The sequence below is a fragment of the Passer domesticus genome, chromosome 5 (assembly GCF_036417665.1).
Source record: "Passer domesticus isolate bPasDom1 chromosome 5, bPasDom1.hap1, whole genome shotgun sequence".
NCBI classification, from domain to species: domain Eukaryota; kingdom Metazoa; phylum Chordata; class Aves; order Passeriformes; family Passeridae; genus Passer; species Passer domesticus.
In genome coordinates, this window is record NC_087478.1 from 38,528,368 (window position 1) to 38,551,914 (window position 23,547).

A 23,547-nucleotide genomic window follows, 5' to 3' on the forward strand; every position below is an offset into this window, starting at 1 on the left:
ATCCAAGCAGAATGAAAATAACACATTGAAGCTGTTGTTCATCAGATGTAAATTTTTTTTTTGAGTCCTGGGCGTATAAATTTGTGGGACTGTGTTCCAATGTAATGGTCTTAGTGGCTTGCATTAGGAAGAAGAAAGCAGTATGATCTCTCTTCAGAGGTGAAACTGGCTAGAATGAGTGATCTCAGGTGGATTAAAATCAGGTTCCAAGGGCTAAATTCTATGTCAAAACATAAGGCAGAGACCTGTGCTCTGTACTCAAAAGCAGAATGAGCCATGTCTATTAGCTGTACATAATGTTCATAGCAAAAGACCTCCTACAGCAATAATAAAGAGAAAAAATTAAAAATTATATTAAGTCCTGTAGAAAAACAACCCCTTCAATGGAATATAAATTATTATTGAGGAGCCAATTTTCATTTCAGTTCTTGCTCTAGAGATAAAGAATTATAACAAGACATTAGCCTTCAGCCTTAAAATTATGATTTTGAATATTTAATTTAGACAAATGTATCTTTGCAATCTCTTCAGCTTACACATACCTAAGTGCACAATGAATTTTGTGTCTTCTGAGTTTAGAAAAATGAAAAACCAAGGTTCTCAAGACAATTAGGTCTCTCCTTCTTTCAAGATACCTCCACATGAAATTCTATACTAAATGTAGCTATTGTCTACAAGAGAGTGCTAAGCACAAAGTCCCAGGAATTTCTGGTTCTTTCACTGTTAAACTAAAGAAATATTACCTCAAAAAATTGATTGTGATTGCAGTGGCAAATTATGGATACCAAAAGACCAGTGGTAAAAAAAAATCACAATGCACAAATATTAAAAGTTGTTTAATGCACTTGCTTTGTGAATTTTCAATGACGGCATTACTTTCAAAATTAATTGTGTATTCTGAGACATTGCAGCTTGGACGAACACACAAAAATTGCCTATTTGAAAACAGCTAAAATAATCTAGCCTTTTCTTTCCCTTTTACAAGTTACACTAAAATATTTTAGTATATCTACTTCAAGTTCTCCAGTTAGGATGTTTTAGCAAATATTATCAGAGCTGAGTACTTCAAGGGGTTGATCAGCTTCTATCTTTGTCAGTATAACTTTTAAGAGCCAGTGCGTGTACTTTAAGAACCAGATAATTCAAAAAGCATGAAAGGCTTTAAACCAAATGCCAGATGCAATCATTAGAACAGCTCCTTCCAGATAACTTGTGCTTAGTAGCAATGTAACCAGGGCTTTGTGTCTTAGAGAGCATGTTGATTTTTGATTTCTGAAGCAATATGTTCTCAAGATAAGTCATCAGTACAACCTTTTATTTCTTGTTAATTATGTATTTATCTGTGAGAGCCAGGTTTCCACATAGACAATATAATTTGGATTGTCTCTATTGTTCAACAGGAACATTTCTGTCTCTTATAAAGCAGTGTTTAGGTGCACAAATTTCTGGGGCTTTCCCTGTGGACCAATGTCTATCACAGAGCAACATCTGCTAAGGAATATGTTGCAAAGCTGGTTTTATATTTTTCCTCTCTTCCTCAAGATATATTTGTCCACTTCTGGGAAATGAGTCCAACAGTTACACATTCAGTGTTACACACAAAATAAACAGTTGAAAATATTATGTTGCAAACAGGCAACTGGCAGGCATTTTGTACAATGCTCTTACTCAAATAATAGAAATGGAGGCAGTACTGAGTAATTTAATATTAATAATTTAATATAATTTATACTTATTTTTTATTTGTAAGTACATATTTTAGCAGATTTTTGCAAGTACAGATAAGGAAGGCTCTTAAAAGTTCTAGTACTACCAAATACAACATTGAATGTTCAAGTATTAACAACTTGGTGAAAAGTCTTTAGTACCTAGAAAATGTCATTAATTTGTAAAATATGGAAAATCAGATTTAAAACCAAACAACAAAAAGAAATATCCTTCAACAGTGTAATTAATTTAATCTAGTTTATTGACTTGTTTTGTTTTTTCATATTGAGCAGCCCTCAACACAGTTACAATAGTGGATGTTACCCTTTTATCTTCCTTAAATATGGCTGGTATCTCATATCTTGAATGTTCAGCATAGATTTACTCCTCAGAACTCAGTCTCTTTCTCCTGTGCACCAGTTGCTTAATTCCAGTTTCCTCAAGGGAATTTTTTGTGATATACATACATTTATTGGAGCAAAAAGAGTTCTGATTTCAGAGTGCTTGCTATTAAAAGACAGATTTGTTTCTAATTGTTTCTGAAATCCAAAGAAACACTCCTCTCCACATGCTGAAAACTCATTGTAGACCAGAAAATCATTAGTTTGGGTTTGGCATTTAAAATAAACACTTCAGAATTTTGAACCTTTCAGTCATCCACAAGTATAAAAGTGATTACATGAGTTGCATGTGACACAGGGAGCTAATTGTTTTACTGTGATATCTGCTGCTTGAATTGATACAGTTACAAATGTATACATGGGCTTTTGACTATCAAAACAGAATTAAGTTGACAGTGCGGTCTTTCTACCTCAAATGAGTCGATTTTGTCTGTGGCCACATTCAAGATTCAGCTTAGTGCACAAGAATAGGACTTTGTATTCTTGCATAAAGAAACAACCCACTATTAAACCGGTTTACATCCCCTTAAGGCAGCTCCGGAAAGAATTCTACCTCCGGCAGTTATCTGCTCAAAAATGACTGTCATCTACCCCTTCCTGTATGGCATGTACATTCCAGGCACAGCATGTCTCATCATCCTGTTTAAGGAAGTTATAGAACTAACACATGATAAAATGTGTAGTAAAAATGTACAGAGCTGTGAGCAAGCTTAAAGCAAGAAAAATACAACATCCCCCCCACCCTATCCCCCACCCTGTAATATAGATTGATCCACTTCATCAGTAACTTATTCATTATTTTCCTGGAATTTCATTCATTTTTAAAAAATATGTTTGTGTAAAAGCTAATAATCAAGAATCAGTAACTAAAATTCTAAAAAATCTTCACTGGAGAATATTAAACACTGAAATACTTTAGTAAACTCTTAACTGTTTTATTGTGAAAGACCAATATTAAAATTTCTAATGACTATAAAGCAGTCACCAGCAGCAACAGCCAAGAAAGAAAATCAAAGCAGAATAATTCTTTTGAGAGCTAAATATTTTCAAGGAACCACTCAAAATATAAATGGAAAGAAAACAGTGTCAGTATGCAATACATGTTTGCTACCAAGGTAAATGGAATAAAAATCATATGAGACGATCATCCAGAAAGTGACAGGACTAATTCCATCGAAAAGACTGCAGTGTGATCCTTCAGCTGTTAAGGAATGCTTTGATTACAGCTTTATGTAGAAGCTGTTACATTTCATTGCACCATATGGCACTAAGGTGGATACAACATATGGAAATCCAGTCAGGCAAAGAGAAACGTTAAAGAAGGAATAATAAGTGTACAGTGGCACTATGAGTACTTCTTTGTAAGGAATCATTTTGAGTCTCTTGCTGTCCATGCCAATGAGTATACTGATATTTTAGCACTGCTTTTATATTTAATGGATTTTTTTGTACATCTGTCAAGTCCCAGGTTCTTGTGGTACTCTCCTCAGGCCATTCAATATCACTGCTCTGAGGACACTGATGGAAAGTTGCTTGATGGGGATATTTTGTCTTCCTTTCCTTCTACCCTATTTTTTCTCTTTCTTCTCTTTCCTTCCACTGGTAGCAGCTGCCTTTCCTGCAATATCCTTTATCTAGTCCCTACCCCCACACTCACATGTGCACTAAAGATTTGAAGCATTTTGAGCAAACAGGTTTTAATGAGCATATTGTACATGTGATAATGCTCAATACATGTAATGTTATACTTAAAAAAAAATTATCTTTCAAAGTGAACTGGTTAGATATTCTGCAGGTCTTCACTATGCAATCGCTGTACAACTAAAATTGGGGTTTATTTTAAAATTACATCTGCAGATATTGAAATCCTCACAAAGATTGGTTTGTTGTTTTAATACCATGAATACCTGTTGTTTTAATACATGTTGTTTTAATACCATGAATATGAATTTTATTGATGAAAATTGCAGCATTTAAACTGACAGTATTAAGAATGGCTAATACTGTCAGATTGGAGATATTGGGTAGAATATGTGATGTATATTTGTGTACAGTCCTTGCAGCTATCTTATTGCAATGAAACATCATACAGCTGGAAAAATCCCAGTTAGTAGGATAGGGAACCTGTGGAAGGTAAAAGTTCTTTTCCTGTGGAGCAGGAAAAGAAAACTGCCTTCTGTTGAAGGCAGTGTAATGAATAAACACATTCTTTATATTACAATAGCATCCAAAAGCCAAAAGTCCATCCACAATCAACAAAGCTTCAGCTCCTGCTGAAGAATTTAATCATGCTCACTCAGATGAAGGATGAAATAAGGAAAAATGACATAACATACAAGCAAAGTGTCAGTAGTGTCAAATAGGATGTATTTGCTCAATTCTCATAATTGTCAAATTCTTTTAAATGCAGTTTGAAAAAGAAAACAAAGAAAAATAGGAAGAATTAGGAAATAAGGAAAAAATATGTTGAAAAAGAACAAGTTTGATAAAACTCAGAAAATTGTAGCATAAAATAATTAGATCATATTTATCCTAATAAATCAAGAAAGTATGTTACTGGGCTTATTTTGGCACTAGAATTATGCCCCTGATTCTTTTGAACATGTAAACATTTAAGCAGCAGAAATGGGTGATAAAATAGAGAAATGAGAGGAGAGGAGAGGAGAGGAGAGGAGAGGAGAGGAGAGGAGAGGAGAGGAGAGGAGAGGAGAGGAGAGGAGAGGAGAGGAGAGGAGAGGAGAGGAGAGGAGAGGAGAGGAGAGGAGAGGAGAGGAGAGGAGAGGAGAGGAGAGGAGAGGAGAGGAGAGGAGAGGAGAGGAGAGGAGAGGAGAGGAGAGGAGAGGAGAGGAGAGGAGAGGAGAGGAGAGGAGAGGAGAGGAGAGGAGAGGAGAGGAGAGGAGAGGAGAGGAGAGGATGGCAAGAACTGACAACAGGGAGGGAGGGAAACAGCCAATTATGGATCATTGGTGCTGATAAATATTGCTTTTTGTTTTGTCTTCTTTAAAAGCAAAACATTTACATGGGGCAATTCGTGCCCAGATTTTTAATCATAAAACTATCCATAGGTGGCAGAGTTCATATTTTTCCTGTGCAAGATTTACAGGAACAAGATTTCAAAGCCTATTTCAGCAGCCCAACCTAGTAGTTTTTACAGTTTGGAGATTAGCCAGTTTCTAAAACTGAGGACTATATGCAGGGATTACCTCACCCATGTTGACATGCAGCCAGCACTGTTGGTAAGAAGCCACTTCATGACTGCAAAATATTTTCAAGATGGGGAAGTAGAATAAATCTTTTTGCCAGCTCCATATTAAAACAATGAGAGGGGAAAATATCTAGGATTTATCAATAATTTTAACACCTACAGTTTCCACAAGCATTCAGAGAGCTTTTTCAGGACCAGGGGAAAATGTGTACATACAGTATAACTGCCACACAAGTATATAGGAAAACTTCTTTTGAATAGAGGAAGCAAGAGCACTGATAGTGAGGACTTTACCATATCTCAAATTGCAAAACAAGAACTTGAGTTCCATGATGGCTTTTTATTGTTCTATCTTCAGATTCCTCATCTTTCTTTTCTTTTAGTGTACAAATTAATTAGATCAAAAGCAGTCCAGTTATATCAAACTCAGGTTACAATTATAATTCCCATGTCTATGAAAAGATTTGAGCTTCTCACTGACAATTATTTAAAAAAAAGCAGTTAGTTCATGGAGTGTTAGTAACTGGGGAATGGAAAGAAGTGACACAGCTACAGCCCAAGAGAATGTTTATTTGCTCTCAGATCTCTGATGAGTTGCATTAGTCTGGAGGTAACCCCCAAAGAGTGATTGCTCCTGGCTTTCCAAAGCTGGTGTGTTAGCTTCGCCTGGCTGCGTTCTGGCCAACCATCTGTCAACAGAGCATGCCTTGTTTAGCCTAGCAAAACAAAAGCTGAGAGAGATATAGCCACTCTCTATAAACACTTTGGGGATAAACAAGGGAGAGTAATAAGAGCTATTTAATCTAAGAGATGATGTTGTGCTGTTGGCATAAAAACAAGTAGGAACAAACTGACCATGAATAAATTTGGGTTGGAATTTAGATAGCCTTTCAGCAGAAGTACAGTTGTGAATAGCCTTTCTACAGCTGTAATTTGAGTTATACAGCTTCAGGATTTTCAAACTTGGAGTCTTTTCTGTTTACAAAGAGAATTTTATTATATTGTCTCCAAAACCTAAGTAAAATTATGTCTGCTCTGTAGCAAAATATTCTCCACTGATCATTACTCCCATTTATACTGCCACAAAACAGTTGGCTTTGCAAATATCTAAATATTTCTTTCATAAGACCATTAAATGGATGCCCTTCTGAACATACAGCTTAGAATATCTCATAATCTATTTTTTAGCACAAATTCTGGGGAGCAGCTTAGGCAAACTAAAATGACTTTTGTTACAAGTATGGACTGTGTCAGGTAAGTGGCACTGCAGCTCTACCTGCATAATTGGTGATGTCCTCACAAGTTAAATACCACATTTTATACAAATCCTATAGTGATTTAAAGGACCTTCCTGCAACCAGGAGATATATGGAATTAAATAAAAAATAATGACCATGAGGGACTGGAGAGAAGATATACATCCCATTAATTTTTAGGGAAATCCAAATTCAACTAAATAAAACCTTGATCTAACACAACAGGTAAATTCATGATTGAATACATCTGCAAATAAGATAAAAAGCCAGAGCTTAATTTCCTAAACTGTTTTATAACATACTTGGAATCTCTACATTCAATTATCAGCCTCATTGAGAAGATATTCTGGTTGTGCTTTCTTCATCTCAGAGAAAATTATAAAAGATGCAGACCTAAATCTTGCCTGTTCTTGGCTCTGGACTAGAAGAGGGGGAAGGAAGTTTTATAATAAGCATGAAAGTCTGAAACAGTTCAAATATTTGGGGTGATCTGATATATCCAAATAAAACATGTTTGTGTCAAGAGAGGCTGAGAAATTCAGATGTACAATAATGAATAATTATTTGTTATAAGTTTCTGTGACTTTTTATATAGAAATAATTTCCATGCATGAACTGTATACGAAAATTCATATCTTTTTTTATTTACTCAGTATGGAGGCAGTATGGAAGAACAGAAGACTTGTAGGTTTCCTGAAATTGAAAAATAAGGGTTCTTCATTTGTTTAAACATGGATTTTCACATATTCTTTGCAATTTTTTGCTATGATCCTGAAAAGGCATTTTCATAGAAAACTTCGCAGCTCACTAAACTTCTCTTACTTAACTTATTGTGACAATCCTCCTGTAACATTCCCTCTCCTGTACACATTATGCTGTTTTTGAAAGAGACAGCAAACACCAGTTTGGCACTGATGTAGACAGCCCTGAATGCAGAGAGGAAATGATGGCCAGCATTTCCTGGGATGACCTTTACAGTGGAAATCTGTAATTGCTCTTCAGAACTTCAGATTCAGGCAATGTTTCCTTCTAGTTATCAAATCAGATGTCTTCTAGAAAATTCTCCACCTGCTCTACTACTACTGGTTACTTTTTCAGTTTGGCAGGCAAAACTTACCTTGCTGACAGGAGTTAAAATTCCAGTTAGAACTGCTAGAGAAAACGTAAGAGTTAGAGTAGGACCAAAGCACCTTCAGATATGAGTAACTCAATCCCGTGTTACTGTTGCTTACCTCACTTAACATTTACTGTTGGTCTTTATCAGTGGGTCCAAAAAAGGTTCTAATTAAGTACTGTTGACCTCATAGGAACATAGGAAACATAGGAGAATATTTGGAAACTGAGTTCAGTGATGACTTCATACTTGAAAATAAATGAACTTGAACTTACCTATACATTTTCTATTTGGAAATGCAATGGAAATCACTTATATTTGTGTTAATTAACATGCAGCTATTTGAACTCATTATTAAAATTTAAAATATCAGATAGAAAACAGGTTCTTAATGGAGCTAAAGGTGTTCTGTGGAGTCAGTTGAAAATATCTGACATTTCAAAGTGACTGATGAAAAGGTCGAAGTAATCTTTAGCACTGTTATGTGAATCCCACTTTTGCCTATCTTTGGATCTCACAAAGATGCTCCCATTTTCCATGATGGTGAGATGCTGCTGACAGTCCAAGCTTTGGAGAACATGCTCTTTGCTAATGAATACTTTTTACTTTTTTGTTTGCACAGTTATAATGGAATGGAAAAAAAAAATGCAGTCATGTCATAAAATGTAGTAAAAGGTCTTTACTTTTTTTTTTCCCAGAAATTATGTACTATAAAATAACCCAGACACAGCAGTGGGAACGTGTCAGTTCCCACAAGAAATGTTAGCCAACACTACTGTCAGGTCCTGGGGGGCTGAGCTTGGCTCAAAGCCCTGCTTGTCCAGCACTGGATCCCCTGGGATTCCCACTCCCTGCACCTGCTCTGGCTGCTCCTGGCAGCTGTGTCCTCCCTCCTACCCAAACTGCATAGGAAAACCAGGAAAATTTACTGCTTGGCAGGTCTTTTTAAATGGAGGAGATATTTTATAAGGTTGCTAAATAGTTAAGGTAGTTTTTGTTCCACATCCCATTTAATCCATATGTACAAGCTATAGACAGGCAGGAAACTGGAAGGGACGAATGCTGTTGCTCAGCAACAAGAAACTGGCAGAAGCTCAAATACTCCACGTTTCCAGCAGACAATGGCTCTCTGAGCTCACAATCAATAGCATTTGATGCAAAGGAAATGCCCAGTTTATCACATTTGCTATCTAATAACACCTCAAGTGTATTTGTGGCTGGCATACATAAAAACATATCTGAACTCCAGCTGTTTGAATAATGTATTGAAAATTCACCATTTTTTTGCTTGAAAGCCAGTTACAACAAATGAGTTTGTTATTTGTAGGTATTCAGTAAATAATTTATGGAAACAAATGTCACACTATAGGTTATTCAAGAGACTCAGTTTAACTATTCATGAGCCAGGCTGTTCAAAGACAACTCAAGTCCATCATAAAATCTGAATTATGCTTCTTCATTTGTTCAACAGCCCCTTCCTTTGTGGTTCCTTATATATCACCTTGGTTTTATGCATACGCAAATAAGTCTCACATTTTGTTTCTTCTGCTACACCTATCCTTTTCCTGTTTCTTTACTTCCCTTTAGTCTTTTTTGTCCCTCAAGTTTTCTCTTGACCTTTCCATAATTTCTCCTCCCCTCTTTGGAGCTACTACTATCTGCTTAGAAGATTAATTTTTTTAGCCCACCCCTCTGTGCAGCAAGTTGCTCCTTTGAGGCAGTGAGTTTCTGTCTTGGCACCAGGCAGAGGCAGGTGTGGCCCCACAAGCCACCACAAAGGTGGAGCTGGCAGCAGCACCAGCAGACAGGAGCTGTGGAGCTCAGTAAAGCTCTGATGCTAGTGCTGCGGTAAGAACACAAAGAGACTGTCAAGAATCTTCATTTCCTGGTGTTGAAAAACTGTGCTGATGAGCACTTCATCACAAAATGAGTTTTACTGTCCTTCATTTTATTAATAGAAATTTAGGCATCATGTTCTTAATTCTTCTCATTGAGCTATGACCACATTGTCTCTCCTGCCTTAGGCATCTGTCTAAAAGCAGGATGACTCCATCTCTAGTACTATTGCTTTTCTTTATGGGATATAGATGATTCCTAAACAATTAACTTAAACAAGGTACCTAAACTTAAGAAGTTCAAAGGTTCATGAGATTAATCCTCTCCAATTTTCAGAATGGCACCAGCAGTGCACCGGAATTAATTTATTCCTTCATGTCTCATACTAGTACTGGGGTGAGAGCATACATTTTAGAAAAGAAAAACAACCTTGAATTCAAAATATTAATTAGTGATTACTCAGAATCACAGGTATTGAAAAATATATTAGATATATATAAGATAGATATATGAATTCTGTAAAATTCTCCTGGAAACTTACAGTGGTGGAGAATGAGCTTTTGTAAAACCTTCCAGTGGTTAAATTTTGCTTCCTTATCATATCTGAGATATGCTGAGATTGACAAAATATATTTATGTATATATGTTTAATTTCATTTCATTCCAGAATAGTGGAAACATTAATGTCAATGAAAGAAGAAACACAGGAGAGTAGAAGCAGCCTAGCCTTGTGGGAATTATATTTTAAAGCTGTGCATGAAATTGCAAATGTGTTAATGTTTAAAAACCCCTTTGGTCCTTTTATCTCTAAAAAATACAAGATTTCCATGCCATTCAACTTTTGGTTATTAAATTATCAATATTGGCATTATTACTATCCTGTAAAAAAATATCTATATCTGGTCATACATCAAACACATTTTAGTTTGTGGATACAAAGATTGCCTAAGGTAAAAGAATATCTTTTACAATTTGCTACCTTCATAAACAGTCTGAAAAATGCAAATTATATAAAGGATGTAAAACTAAGATAGCACTTCTCAGTCTTCGTTCATCGTAAGGTAAAACAAAACCTTGTTTCCTTGCTTTTATAATGAAAAAAACCACATTCATATGCAAGACTAGAGGATATACTTGTTTCCTTTCACTGAAACAAAAATATATGTCTTGAAAAATGACATTGTTTGCTACAAGTGCCTTGGAATTTTGATCCTGTATCACTGAAGATATAACCTCAAAGACACTAGGTTACAAAAACAGCTATAAAAAGAATCCTGTAATTTTTTATTTGTTTTCTGGAATGTGTGCCCTTACAGGCTTTTGAAGTCCTATTTTCTGGTTGTTATCCATTTCTATAAAGACAAAATGCTTAATAGACAAGACAAACAGAAAACTTGCATCTGAAGCTCTTACTTACCTACAAACATCCAAGATAATGTTGTGGAAAAGCAATGTGATTGAATGAGAAGAATTTAAAAGGCATTATTTAGGGGAAGCAGGTTGGGAACGTTCAGTATTTGTTTGCACTGACACCAATAAAACACAATAATTACTTGCAAAATCAATAAGAAAAGATAAACCAGAGTTAGGATTTGAGTTGATGCCCAGCATTTCAGGTGCAAACTGGCTCTGATTTGGCTGCTTCCCTGATGATATAAAATATTAGCTTCTTAATAGAGGTTGATCTAGTTGATTAGTGAAGTAATGTGCCCATGTTAATGAACCTTGAGGGCTCAGGATTTTTCTCAGAAGCCAATAATAAATATAATGGAGACCATAAATATAAACTGGTTTTATATTGACCCAGAGGCTTTTACAGGACTTATGCCACAAGATAGTTCTTTTCAACAAAATACTTGCTTGATTTTGTTCAGGTAATTAATGTTGTAGGAGACTGTATTTTTTGTTTTGGTTTTGGGAATTTTTTTGTGTTTGTGGTTTTGTTTTAAAGATTCTTGTGCACTACTAACCTTGTGGAAATAACAGTTGAAAAATATTCTGGTCCTGGAATACCTGTCATTAACCTTTAGAAAGCATTCATTCCCAAAGGTGGAAATTCCCAAGAATATAGAACAATAATTCCTGGTCATTTGGATCAAATTCTGTTCCTACTGCTTTTACAGTAAAGTTGGTCTAACTTTACTGGGATTCTGACATTTTAATATTCATCCGCAGTCTATTAACAAGCATTAGCATGCTGCAGCTATGCCCATAAATATTCAGATACTCTTCACTAAAACTCCACATTGTCCATGATTTGTTTCAAAGTATTTACAAATAATTACCTGTGTTAAGGAACATTAGCAACTCCAGGAGTTACAGAAAAATTACAGGAGGCATCGTCAGCTTCTTTCATTCAATTTTTCATAACTTTGGTTTCCATGACAACAAAGGAGGCAATTCCACAAATCCAGTAGCTCATTATCTGAGACCGTTTGCTGTTTTCTCTGGAGAGGAGAGACACTTTTTTTTTTTGTAAACTCTCTTGTATGAAATTCATAATTCGGTGGATGAAATCTGAAGGAAAAAGTAATTGAAGCGAAGCCTCTCTTTGGGTACCTGGTATATCTTGTGAAGAGCACTTACTGAGACTTATATTGCTTCTACCTCCACTCCCAACTCACTTATTTGAGTTATGACTTATGTTACCAATATAACAATATAACTCTCTTGGTTTTCTGAGACAAAATTTGACATAATTTGAACTCTCACTAAGGAAAAAACACTTGTTAGGTGAGGAAGAGGTTGTTTTCCTTTTTTTTTCACGCTAAAGTACAGCATCCAGAACTCTGCAGTCCCCCAGTAAGTAGAAGAAAGTATTGTTGATCTTAGCCATGTATGAACCCTCATTGTGCTAGGAAATACTTACTGAAAATGCAAGTAGGCAAGATCCCAGGTTCTGCTACTAATTTTTTAAGACTTGTTTATTTTTATATGTTACATTTGGGAAATCCACATATGGAAAAGCAATTTGCTGAAGAAGGCACAAATCAGGCTTCTTACAAATGTACAGGCAGCATAAAAAGGTTTCTTTACCAATGACCTAGCTCTATCACTAGAAAAATATCCTTTTAGAAAGGGTACTGCTGTAGGGAAGAATATGGTAGGCATATTTTTCACTAGTTCTCTAAATGTTCCACATGCAGGCAAGGCAAGAGGAAATACAAACCAACATGAACATTTGAATCATGAAATGTAAGCAGAAAATCCTTTAAGAAGAAGTATTTCTTGCTATTATCCCCATTTAAAATACAATACCATAATATATGAATATCCAGTTTCAGGATTTGGTTCCAAATTCTTCCATGGATTTTAAAAGGTCACACTAGCAGTGGTCCTGATGGAACCAGATATTGTAGGAAATTGTAATTTTCTTCACAGTCTCAGCATATCATTACTGAGCACTGTTTTATGGCATGAAGTCAGGTTTATTCTGACAACTTTAGAAATACTGAAAGCCAGACACTGTTGTAAAACAGTAAACATGTTGTTTGCAAAGTTGTCTGCATTTTCTAGCTTAGCATCAAACCAGATTAGCTGCATAGAATTTCAGGTCTGTATTCCAACCTGTATTCATTCACATCCATCTTGTGTTTCCTGATACTACACAGGGTTCTTAGAACCCAGAAGTTTTAACTAGACAGCAGAATAAAAGAATTCAAAAGCTTCACCACAGAGAAAGTATCTCAAGTATCTTATAGTGGTACAGCAAAGTCTTTCAACAACAACCAAACCACCAGAACCAAACCAACAAACCAAACAAAAAACCTCCAAAAATTTATTGAAGTGAAATGGTGCCTGCAAATGGCAGAAGGGTCATAAGTAAAGCAGTGGCAAAGGAATGCATGAGGGAATTATCTTACCCTTCACCAAAAAACAAAGTCCCAAAACTGTAATATTTGCATGTAAGCAATCCCTAACTACCCAGCTTATTTATTTTATATAGTAAAGGACTCCAGTTCTGCTTCTATGGAATCACTACATTAAGCAAAGGCCGATTTAAAAGGGATCCGTCAGGAAGAAAGACTTCTGTTCTGTTTGCCTCTTTTGGGATTCTTTTCCAAACTGTTCAATGCCATCATTGGAAAATTTCTTGCAGTCCACAACTGGACACAGTGGCACAGGCCTCACACTCCAGCATAATGCAACTGTAGGCTGTAGCAGGATTGTGGGCAGTAAAAACAGATTACATTACAGGGTATAAATAACCTAGACATATCATTTTTGACTGTACTTACACTTCATTTTACACTAGCATGAAATCCACTGCTGAATTTAAATACATGAATTAGTAAAATCAGTAACTACAGAAGGACTGAGCGTCCTTTGTGGAAGTGTGCAGTTTGTTTTTAGAACTGAGTTTTGTAAATGTTTTATTGACCTAGTGGTTGAATGGAGAAACACATGTTTATTTAGACTGCACATTTGTTAACACTGCTTTGAAATGACAGTTTGGCTTTCTCTCAAGAAAATGTTGTTTGGGATACACAAAGGAAATCTTGAATGATATGATTTCTGTTAAGATTGTTCCTTTTCTCTTGTAAAGGATACAGAAAGTTTAATTCATGTGCCTTTAAAGTGAACTGTGGGCATCAAAACTAGGAGTTTCTGAAATGCCCTGAAATGGCCTTTCTGTGCTTCATGAAAGTTGCAGGTGCTACAGAATGTTTTCCTGAGCCATTTTCAAATCACAAAACAGCTTTGCCTTTCAAAGACATGACTCTAGGTGCACATCTGAGGTGATGTATTTGTTTCTTGACACCAGAGGGAAGGTGACTTATGCTTGTTACAGGATGAAATACTCACTGCGATTTGTTACATGGTATTTTCAATCAGAAGTCTCTAGCTGTAGCTATTTTAAAAGCAGGGGTGTAGTGTGAAATCAGTGGTTCACCGTTAATTAACTGCATTTTTCTTTGAGTTCATAAAAATCTGTGTGTCCCCTATTACAGAGACAGCCAGGTCTTGAGGCACTGTGTTTGTGTTACCATCTTCATACGCTAGCAGAAAGAAATAAAACATGTTCATCTGAAGGTCTAGCAAGCTTGCTTTTACAGCTTAAAAGTTACTGACACATCAAATAAATGGCTATGGTCCCCAAGATCTATCAAGTGTTGCAATCAGATCTTTGAACTCCATCATTTCAAGAAATGAAAGACTAGAATGGGAGCAAAAAAGGTTAACAAAAGAAACAGAGGTTGAAAACACAAGGTGAAAATCTGACTGCCTTCAAAAGATCAAAATTGTACTTCAAGAATCAATTAAATAACGAAGATAATACAATCTGCTTCATTTATGACTAATCATCACACTTAAATGCATGTCTCCTTTTTAAATATTAAAGTACCTGGATAATTTTACTAGTACTGTTACAGCTATTACTTCTATGGCTTTATGACAGAAATTTTATTCTTTTAATGAATCAAATTTTTAAAATATCTGATGTTTTCTTATTAAAATAGATTTAATGAGTTTAAAAACAATGGAATTATTGGTTGCTACTTTACTTTCTGGGAGATGTAGTTGCTATGGTGTGTTAACATACAGTGTGATAAACAAGAAGCTGAGTCCACAGGGCATTGCTACCCAGTGTGAGTTTTACTTTCTTTGTGATCTACCTATTTTGAGTAATGGCCTCATCCAACTGAGATTTGCCTTACACACTCTTCTTTTGATTCATGCAACTGCAAGGAGGAGCTCTGGCAGAAGATCCAGCAGTGGAGATTGGATCCAGGGAGCTGGGGATTTTCTGTGTTTTGGTTTTTTATTTGTTTTTGGTTGGTTTGTTGGTTTTGGGTTATTTTAGGGCTTAGGCTGCGCACCAGTAAATTGCAAAGCTAAAACTGTAATAGAGATCAGCTTCAAATGTGTTTGCTTTATTCATTTTTTCCACATTGAAGAAAGACAGAGGCCAAGAAAGCAAGCTTTGCTGACTTGAGGAACCAAAAAGACAGCTGTCCAATCCAGAAGAGGTGCTTTGTTTTAAGGCTCTCTGGAGAAAATATTGTTGTGAAGCTCTATGGCAAAGGGCTATTAATAAGAAAAGTGGTGGGAAAATGCTCATGTTCATTCTTTTTTACTTGGGAAGACAGTAAAACCCTAAAACAAGAAGCATAATCAAGAAAGTGGCTTGGAATGTATACTCTATTCACTCCAGAGAGGTACCAGAAACATCCCACAAAATTATTCATCTTGTGTTCCCCAGGAGCTAGACTTCATTTGACAGTTACTTTTGCTCTGAGACAGGGTAAGGAAAGCTCTTCATATGATGAGTGTAAAAAAGTAGCATCTTCAGACTTGAACATCAGTTTTCCTGACTTCCAGCAGAAGGAAGGTCTGACAAATCCAAATGAAGAAATTTTACTTCAATTTTCAGATACTGAAATAATATAACCAGAGTAGATGAAAAGTATCTAGATCTTACTAGCATCAAGTACTGCAAGAAAAATAACAACTGCCTTCAAAATAGATGGGCAAAAAAGGATATAATGTACTTTTGAAGTGTGGCTCCAACTGTACCATGGTTTCTTGATATCTGTTTAAAAACTGTATTTTATGCCTTTGTGTAAAGAATGTGATTACTTCCCAGGAACTGATCACTTTTAAAACAAACTGGTTTATGGACCCAGTGTAAAAACCAGACAGTGGAAAGTATGCAGCAATGCTGAGTCTGTAAAATCTTGACATTTTAAGCACGTACACACATGTGTATGTATATACACATATATAAGTGTGGGCATGGACACACAAAACCAGTGTTTCTATTAGTCTCACTCTGCAGGCCAAAACTGCAGAGGTGTTGAAGACTGTGGAAGAGATAATGTTACAGATAATACTAAAATATTCATATTCTTTTTATGAAGGTACAGAATGAAGAATAAAAAAATCATTACTACCTACTACTTATCAATCATCCTGCTATTTAAAACTTTCATAGAAGAATCAGAATGTAAATACATTGTATCAGATTCTATTGCACCATAAGTGGAAGAAAATGGGCATAATGTGCAGGCTGAATTGTATTTCCATAAAGTATTTCCATAAAGTACTGGAGAAACAGTGATGCATAAATGATATAAAGCAGCCCAGTCACTTATCTGCCCCACTCGCTCCTGATGCCCACTCGTGCACTGGCTCTGCTGGATATTGTTCAAAGAGAAAAGGATTCTCTGTGCCACACAGGAGAGTGGTTCCCAGCCAGCATCATTGCTGTTACATTCACACCTTAATATTCACAGATGTTTAGCAGGGAGTGATTTACAGAAAGGAGCTGAGATGTCAGCCACCTGTCCCCTGTTCTGACTGACATGACCCTTGAAACTGTCACTTCACGTGACAGACGCTACCCTGGCTGGCTGGATGTGCCCTTCTCACCCTGCTTCACTCCAGCTCTGCATGAATTGATGCTTTACTGCCTCAGGTATGGCTTTCGCCTACAGATTCCAGCCATAATTATTAGCCAGCACACTTCTCCTGGGCAGGCATCAAATAAATCTCAATCTGCAGAATTCAAACTCAATGTCTATCAGGACTGTGTTTCCAAAAGCCATCTGGAACAAAACCTAACATTTAACAAACACTTGTCATTACATAAAACATCCCCTGTTGTACATACACTGTTTTGTTAGAATACTTCTAGAGCTCCAGCAAACAAAGTAATCCCTTCAGTTATGCTTTTCCCCAGGAATATTTTCACAGTATGTGAGTAATTGTACTGAGGTGGTTGTCAATCATATTATGTAAACAAGCTCTCAGTGATTATTTCACTTGGAAAACATCCATTTACCCATAAAACTCACAAGAAAAATCAAATTTGTAAGTTGCCACAACTTGTATATATTACACATTTAGTCTCAGGAGAATGTCAGGATAAAATCTGCATAAATGCACAAGGGTACTTTCTGCTGTAAATTTTTTGATTGGTTTAGTTCCTCATAAATCTACAAGATAAAAGTATCCAAAGTCATAAAGAAGCTGTCTAGGTATTTTACAACCTTATAGTGTAATAACATTGTATTATTTGCTAGAATAAAAAGATGCCTGAATTGAAGTGTACACCAGGGTCAGTAGTTTTTTTCAAGTATTATTCCCCATTATATAATTTGTAAGTAACAACTATAACTGAAATATAATTGAGACATGGTCACTGGAACTGAGCTACAAAAATTTATAATTCTGTGAGATAATTCATAATCTGTCAGGGTGAAGGATATGACCAAATATTACTGATCTGAATGAAGTTATTTTCAAAACAATTATATAAGACTTTTAGAATAATCTTGGTGCAGCTGATAACTTTGGGTTTAAAATCTTCAGTGGAAAGGCTTCTTTTTTTCCCCTTAGAAGCTATACACACAAGATGATATAGATTATTTTAGAAAACAGGATAAAATACTTGTGAAAATATTCTTGTACTTCAGGAATGTTAGGCATTACAAATATAACAGCTATTGCTATTTTTGTATGGAGTATCTCTGCCTCTTTATGATGCTCATTTTTTGAATAATACTAAATGAGCTGAATTCATGCACATAAATTAATACTTCTACATTTTCATTTTTATTACATACATCACAGGGTTGCACAGATTAATAAAAAATCCTTTTTATGTTCAACAGAGCAGAAAAAAAAGAAGGATAGTGAAATGAATATGAACAAGAAGTTGTAGAAAATCAATAGAGGAAATTAAAGGATAACAAGGGAAGTCTATAGCTGACAGTAAGGAAAATAAAACTAATTTAAGCTCTATTTAGGACAGAAGGAATCCTATCAATTCTATTTCGGCAAAAACTGATTAAAAATCATAAATGGCCTAAATTTTCAAGACATATTTCTACTTGCTACTTGGGGATAAAGGAAAATGTAATACAAATTTTGTATTTACCATTTAAAAAACATATTATTTAACAGGTTACAGGATGGCTAAGAGCTTACTGGGTGACTGTACTCAGAGGGTCATGGGCTGCTACTTGGAGCCAGTGACAAGTGGAGTAATACAAGGGTCTGTCCTGTCTTGTCTGATATATTTATGAGTGACCTGGGCACAAAACTGGGGGTACCAATTGCCATGTTCAAATGAAGAGGCAGGACTTGGATTCATACCTAGGCAGGCCAGAGGACAGGCAAATAGAGGCAAGGACAAATGGGAGTCCTGGACCTGGGTTAGAAGGACGTGGCACCACGTCACACGATCCACTCCTGAACTTGGGGGCATCCTGACCTGGATGAAAACATTGCTTCCATGATCAAGTGATTTTGTACTTTACACTGTGTTGTGAAAAGCAACAGAACCAGTAATGCTGGAATTCAATTCTCCAGAGGAAGGAACTCCTGCCCATCTGTCCTTGGGTCAGTGCATGGCCTAAACCTTCATTCTATAACCCCACCTGAAGGCTGCCTTCACTCTACTCCCATGGACTGGTCATCCAAGGCTCAGGTGTCATGTGACACAGTAGAATAACCTGGGCTCAGACTGCCACTAAAGTGCTGTGAGAAGGTCTGTAAAGTGACAGAAGAAACAAAAGTCTCAGGAAGGGGTAATACTATTGATAGAGTATCAAAAGTAGCTCAAAGATATGAGAGAAAATACCAGGATGAAAATATTATGGGGATGATACAGGAAAATAGAAGGCCTGATAGGAAAACAGGGAGATTAGTTGGAAGGTCTCTTTAGTTTGGAACGAGTTGTGAAGCATTGGGTCCAATTGGCAGTGCTGTCAGTGTTGATGCTGCTGGTGGCAGACAGCACACTGAAGCGGTGAGGATATATGGTGGTGTCCAACCCTTCCTCCCTTTGAATGATCCCAGACATTTCACACCAGAGGTGGTGGGCACACTTTTGTTTAGACTAACAGCTCATTCCTAGCTATCTCTTTTATGTTAAACAATAAATTTTTGCTGTTTTACTTTAAAGGTGCATCTATCCTGACTTCAGGCTGTCATCATGCCTAGCTGAAGATGACCAAGTGAACCAGCCCAAAAGGGAGTATAGCAGCATTGCTGCAGCACAGCAGTCACATGGGTTGACCTTGGGGCACTGACTTGTCTCACAGAGGGGTCAATATGTGCCAAGACTCCACTTAGTAATTGCAATTCCTCTGGAGACTCTCGACAAGCATTTCCCAGGCACAAGGAGCACAGAATAGGCATCTATAGACAAAATGACAAAGCCTGACCTTGTGGTACTTGTGCCTCCACTAACTAGAACAGACTATGTGGATATTTGTCAAAACTCTAACTAGATCTCATTTCACTTTGTTTATTCTTCCCACATAGCTCTGCAGACAAGACCTTATACAAAGTTGCTTTGAGAGACATCAGCAGAAGAATGGTCAATGACAGATGTCACCACCATTACAGCTGACAGATAGAGGTCCTGGGCTGAAACTGTGTCCAAGGCCCAGAAAAGCAGATTAGGCAGAGATTATTAAATCCCAGCACCTCACAGTGCTCCATTAACAATCCCTGTGTACATATATAATGTATGTCAATGAACAGCTTTTGGCCCTTTACTCCTGCAAGGTCACTGACCCTGCTGAAGCAACTCCTCCAGCAGAATCACTGTAGGGGGATGCAGGCACATCCCCTGTGGCATTTTGGATTGGTCCCCTAAAGCAGGGGCTCATGTGGCTAAAAGTATTTGAGCTGCCTGTGACATTGGGGCCACTGCAATGCTCAGCCACAACTGTTAGCAGCTGCAGGAGGAGGCTGAGCCCAGGGAAGCTGTGGAATTGTGATTAGTTTCTGCTGCAAGGAGGGTTTTTTGCTGATACTATTACCGGGGCAGCAAGTGGGAAGTGAGGGATTGTGGCAAGGACCCTTTCATAGCACTGGATAGGAATACAATGTGGTAGAAAACAAGGTGTTGTGCAATGCACAATGGCTTGTAGAACAGTTAGCCTTGCTCAGCTTTCGTGCCCCTATTAAGAGAAAAATGTTGATAAACTGGAAATTAGCTCTCAGAAGAGTCAAAAAATTACTGAAGCAGATTCTATACTGCAAGACTTCCAGGTTCCTTTTAAGTAGTTCAGGAAGGATAGATACAGATGGAACTGTTACAATATTGTTTGTGTAACTGGCAGGATATGGCCAAAATTTTAAGAGAACAGCAAAAAATTAAAAGGGATACATCTGAGCAATTCAAGAAAGTTTTCCATTGATTCTATAATGCAGACATAATTCTAAATTATAATCAGGAAGTTTTAAGGAAGATGTGCACAACTTCAAATAGCTAGCAAGTCTTAAAGACTTCATTAAACAGGGCTGCTGCATTTTGTTCTTAATGTCCCTTCCTTTTTTTACATTTTTTAATCTACAAATTAACATCTGTCTCCTGATGAAATTTAGCTCTATGCCTCCACCCAGTGGGCTTTTCTTAACCAACAAGAAGAGACCCTAAAAAGTGCATGCACACACACAGTACCAGTAGCAATTGGTGGTGTGAATTATTTCTTTCCATCTTTTCTGTAGAGTAGCTCAGCTGAAATGTAGACAGGTATTTGATATTACCTTCTGCAGCTAAATAACCACAAATATGAGATTTTAAAAATGTTTTAATATTGCTTCCATCATATGTTTGCCATTGCTATAGAAACAGTAATTGGGAAGCATCCAAATCCAGCTGTCACCAGATGAAAAATTAAATTTCAGAGTGGAGGTTTTTTAATCTAAAAATCTGAAATTAGTTTTAATTTTAAAAATAAATGAGAAGCAGATTACAACACCGGCTTGTAATTATAAATAACCCTTTACTTCATAGTACTTCTTTTCCATATGTAAACTAAGGAAAAGTATTTTTTACATTTTTTTTCTTTCCAATTGAGATTATTTATTGACTTGCAATGGCACCCCTGCTTTAAACTCGAAGAACTATCCTGGATATATGTCCTAAAGAGCTTATAACAAAATGAGTTCTGTAGATGTCAATTGTCTATTAAATTACATGGGGTATTTTAGATATATGCACTGGTTTTGTAAAACTGTGCTTCATATAAACTGAATATTGTTTACACTAAGAAATACATGGTTGTTACCAGTTCTCCAATTGTCTTTTCTTTCCATTCCTTTCTTTTCTGTCAGGCCTCCAACTAAACTGTGGTGTGTCACTATACATTAAAAAACATAAACTTACAAGGAAGTGAACATTTAATATATCAAAGAAGAAAACACTGTTTAGGGAAATGCTTTTATGCCAAGTCAGGAAGAACAAAATCCCTTCCTTCATTCCAGACTGAGAAAAAACCAATACACTTTTATGATCCCTCACCACTTTAATGACGTCTTCCTTATTTCTAATAGCAAAACCACTCCAGAATAAACCTCTTTCCCATACAATAGCTCTGCTACTTTCTTCAAAGATCTGTTTACAATTTACTAATACTACCATAGAACTGAAACTAAAAGACAATGATATTAAAGGATAATGAAAAGCTTTTCAGCCTATAATTAATCTGCAGCTGTTAACAGATAAGAAAATCTGCAGTCTTCAGTACAAATTAGATTTTGTTGGAGTAGGAATAATAGCCCAAACACATTAGATAATAATTCAAACTGCAAAGAAGTCATACACTAATCTTCTGTTCTTACATTTCTTATACCACAGGTCAAAGAATCATTTCTATATCAAGTACAAAATTTTCTAGGAGACTGCACTGATTTGAGAGATACCTAATACAAACTGACAGACAAAGATGCTTCAAGCTATTCCTGCTTTTTGGAGGGGGGAAGTGTATTGGGGGTTTTTTGTTTGTTTGTTTCATAATGTTGTGGATTTTTTGCAGCTGGTAGAGGTCTGAGAAAGTTTCATTTCAAATTTGCCAAATGACATTCTAGGAAAACGGAAAGAGCCTTACCTACACATTACAGTTACAGGTTAAGCTCACTTCTGATCTGTGTTTTTCTCTATCCTTGGTTTTCAGTTACAAGCTATTCCTTAAATAGTAAATATCCAAATTTCACCTTACCAATGTTTTTGGTTTGTGAATCCAAATCCAAGGAATTTACCTATTTTAAAAGAGTTTACAATACAACCCAAGAATCTTCAGAAAGTTTAAAATATTTAAAAATTGTCTTAGTGTCAAAGTTATGACTATATATTACTTTTGTAGAATACCTGTACCTTTCAGAATCAAGGAATTTGGCAAGCACTATTCATTTGCATTTTATACTGAGAATTAAATGTAGCTCCATCTTCTAATCAAAATACTTAGGCTTACTTCAGTTGTGAATGCTGAAGGTATGAACAATATTCAGGATTTTCTTGGAGTTTAAAACTTTTGTGAAAAATTTATTTTGGTGCAGAAATGTCTCCTACTATCCAGTCTAAACCTGTGTGGTGCAACTCGAGATATGATTTCCTCTTGTGCTGTCACTTGTTACCCAGGAGAAGAGGCTGATCTCCATCTGGCTACAGCCTCCTTTCAGGCAGTCTTAGAGCACAAGGCCCCACCTGAAAGTGTGAAAGGTCTTGCTAAAGTTGAGGTACTTAACATCCACACTTTTTCCCTTATCCACTAAGCACATCACCTTAACAGAGTGAGATTAGGCTGGTCAAGCAGCACCTGCTTCTCATACTCCCATGCTGGCTGGGCCTTATCTCTTGGTTGTTCTGCACCTGATGTGTGACAGCAGTCAGGGTGATCTGCTCCATGACCTTCCCTGGCATCGAGGCCAAACTGTGAAACCTGTAGTTCCTCAGATCCTCTTCTGGTTCTTCTTGTAAAAAAAGAAAAAGAAAAGGAAGGAAAAAAAAGAAAAAAAGAAAACTGCTCTGCCAGAAATTAAGCCTTAGGTTACATCAGAAGAACAATGAGGTAGCTTTTTATTTTTCCTTTTTGTTTCTCTTTATGTGATTAACATCAAAAATGTGCTTAAGTTCCATTGACTCAAGGTGCAGCCCATTCCTAGGAGTGCTTCTTCTGAACAGATACAGCAAGTGGGGGTGTGGGCTGGAAGAGCTGCCTGCCCCCACTCATGCAGTGAAAATTGGACAACTTGCTCTAATACAAAGTATGATGCAGAAGTGGAAGG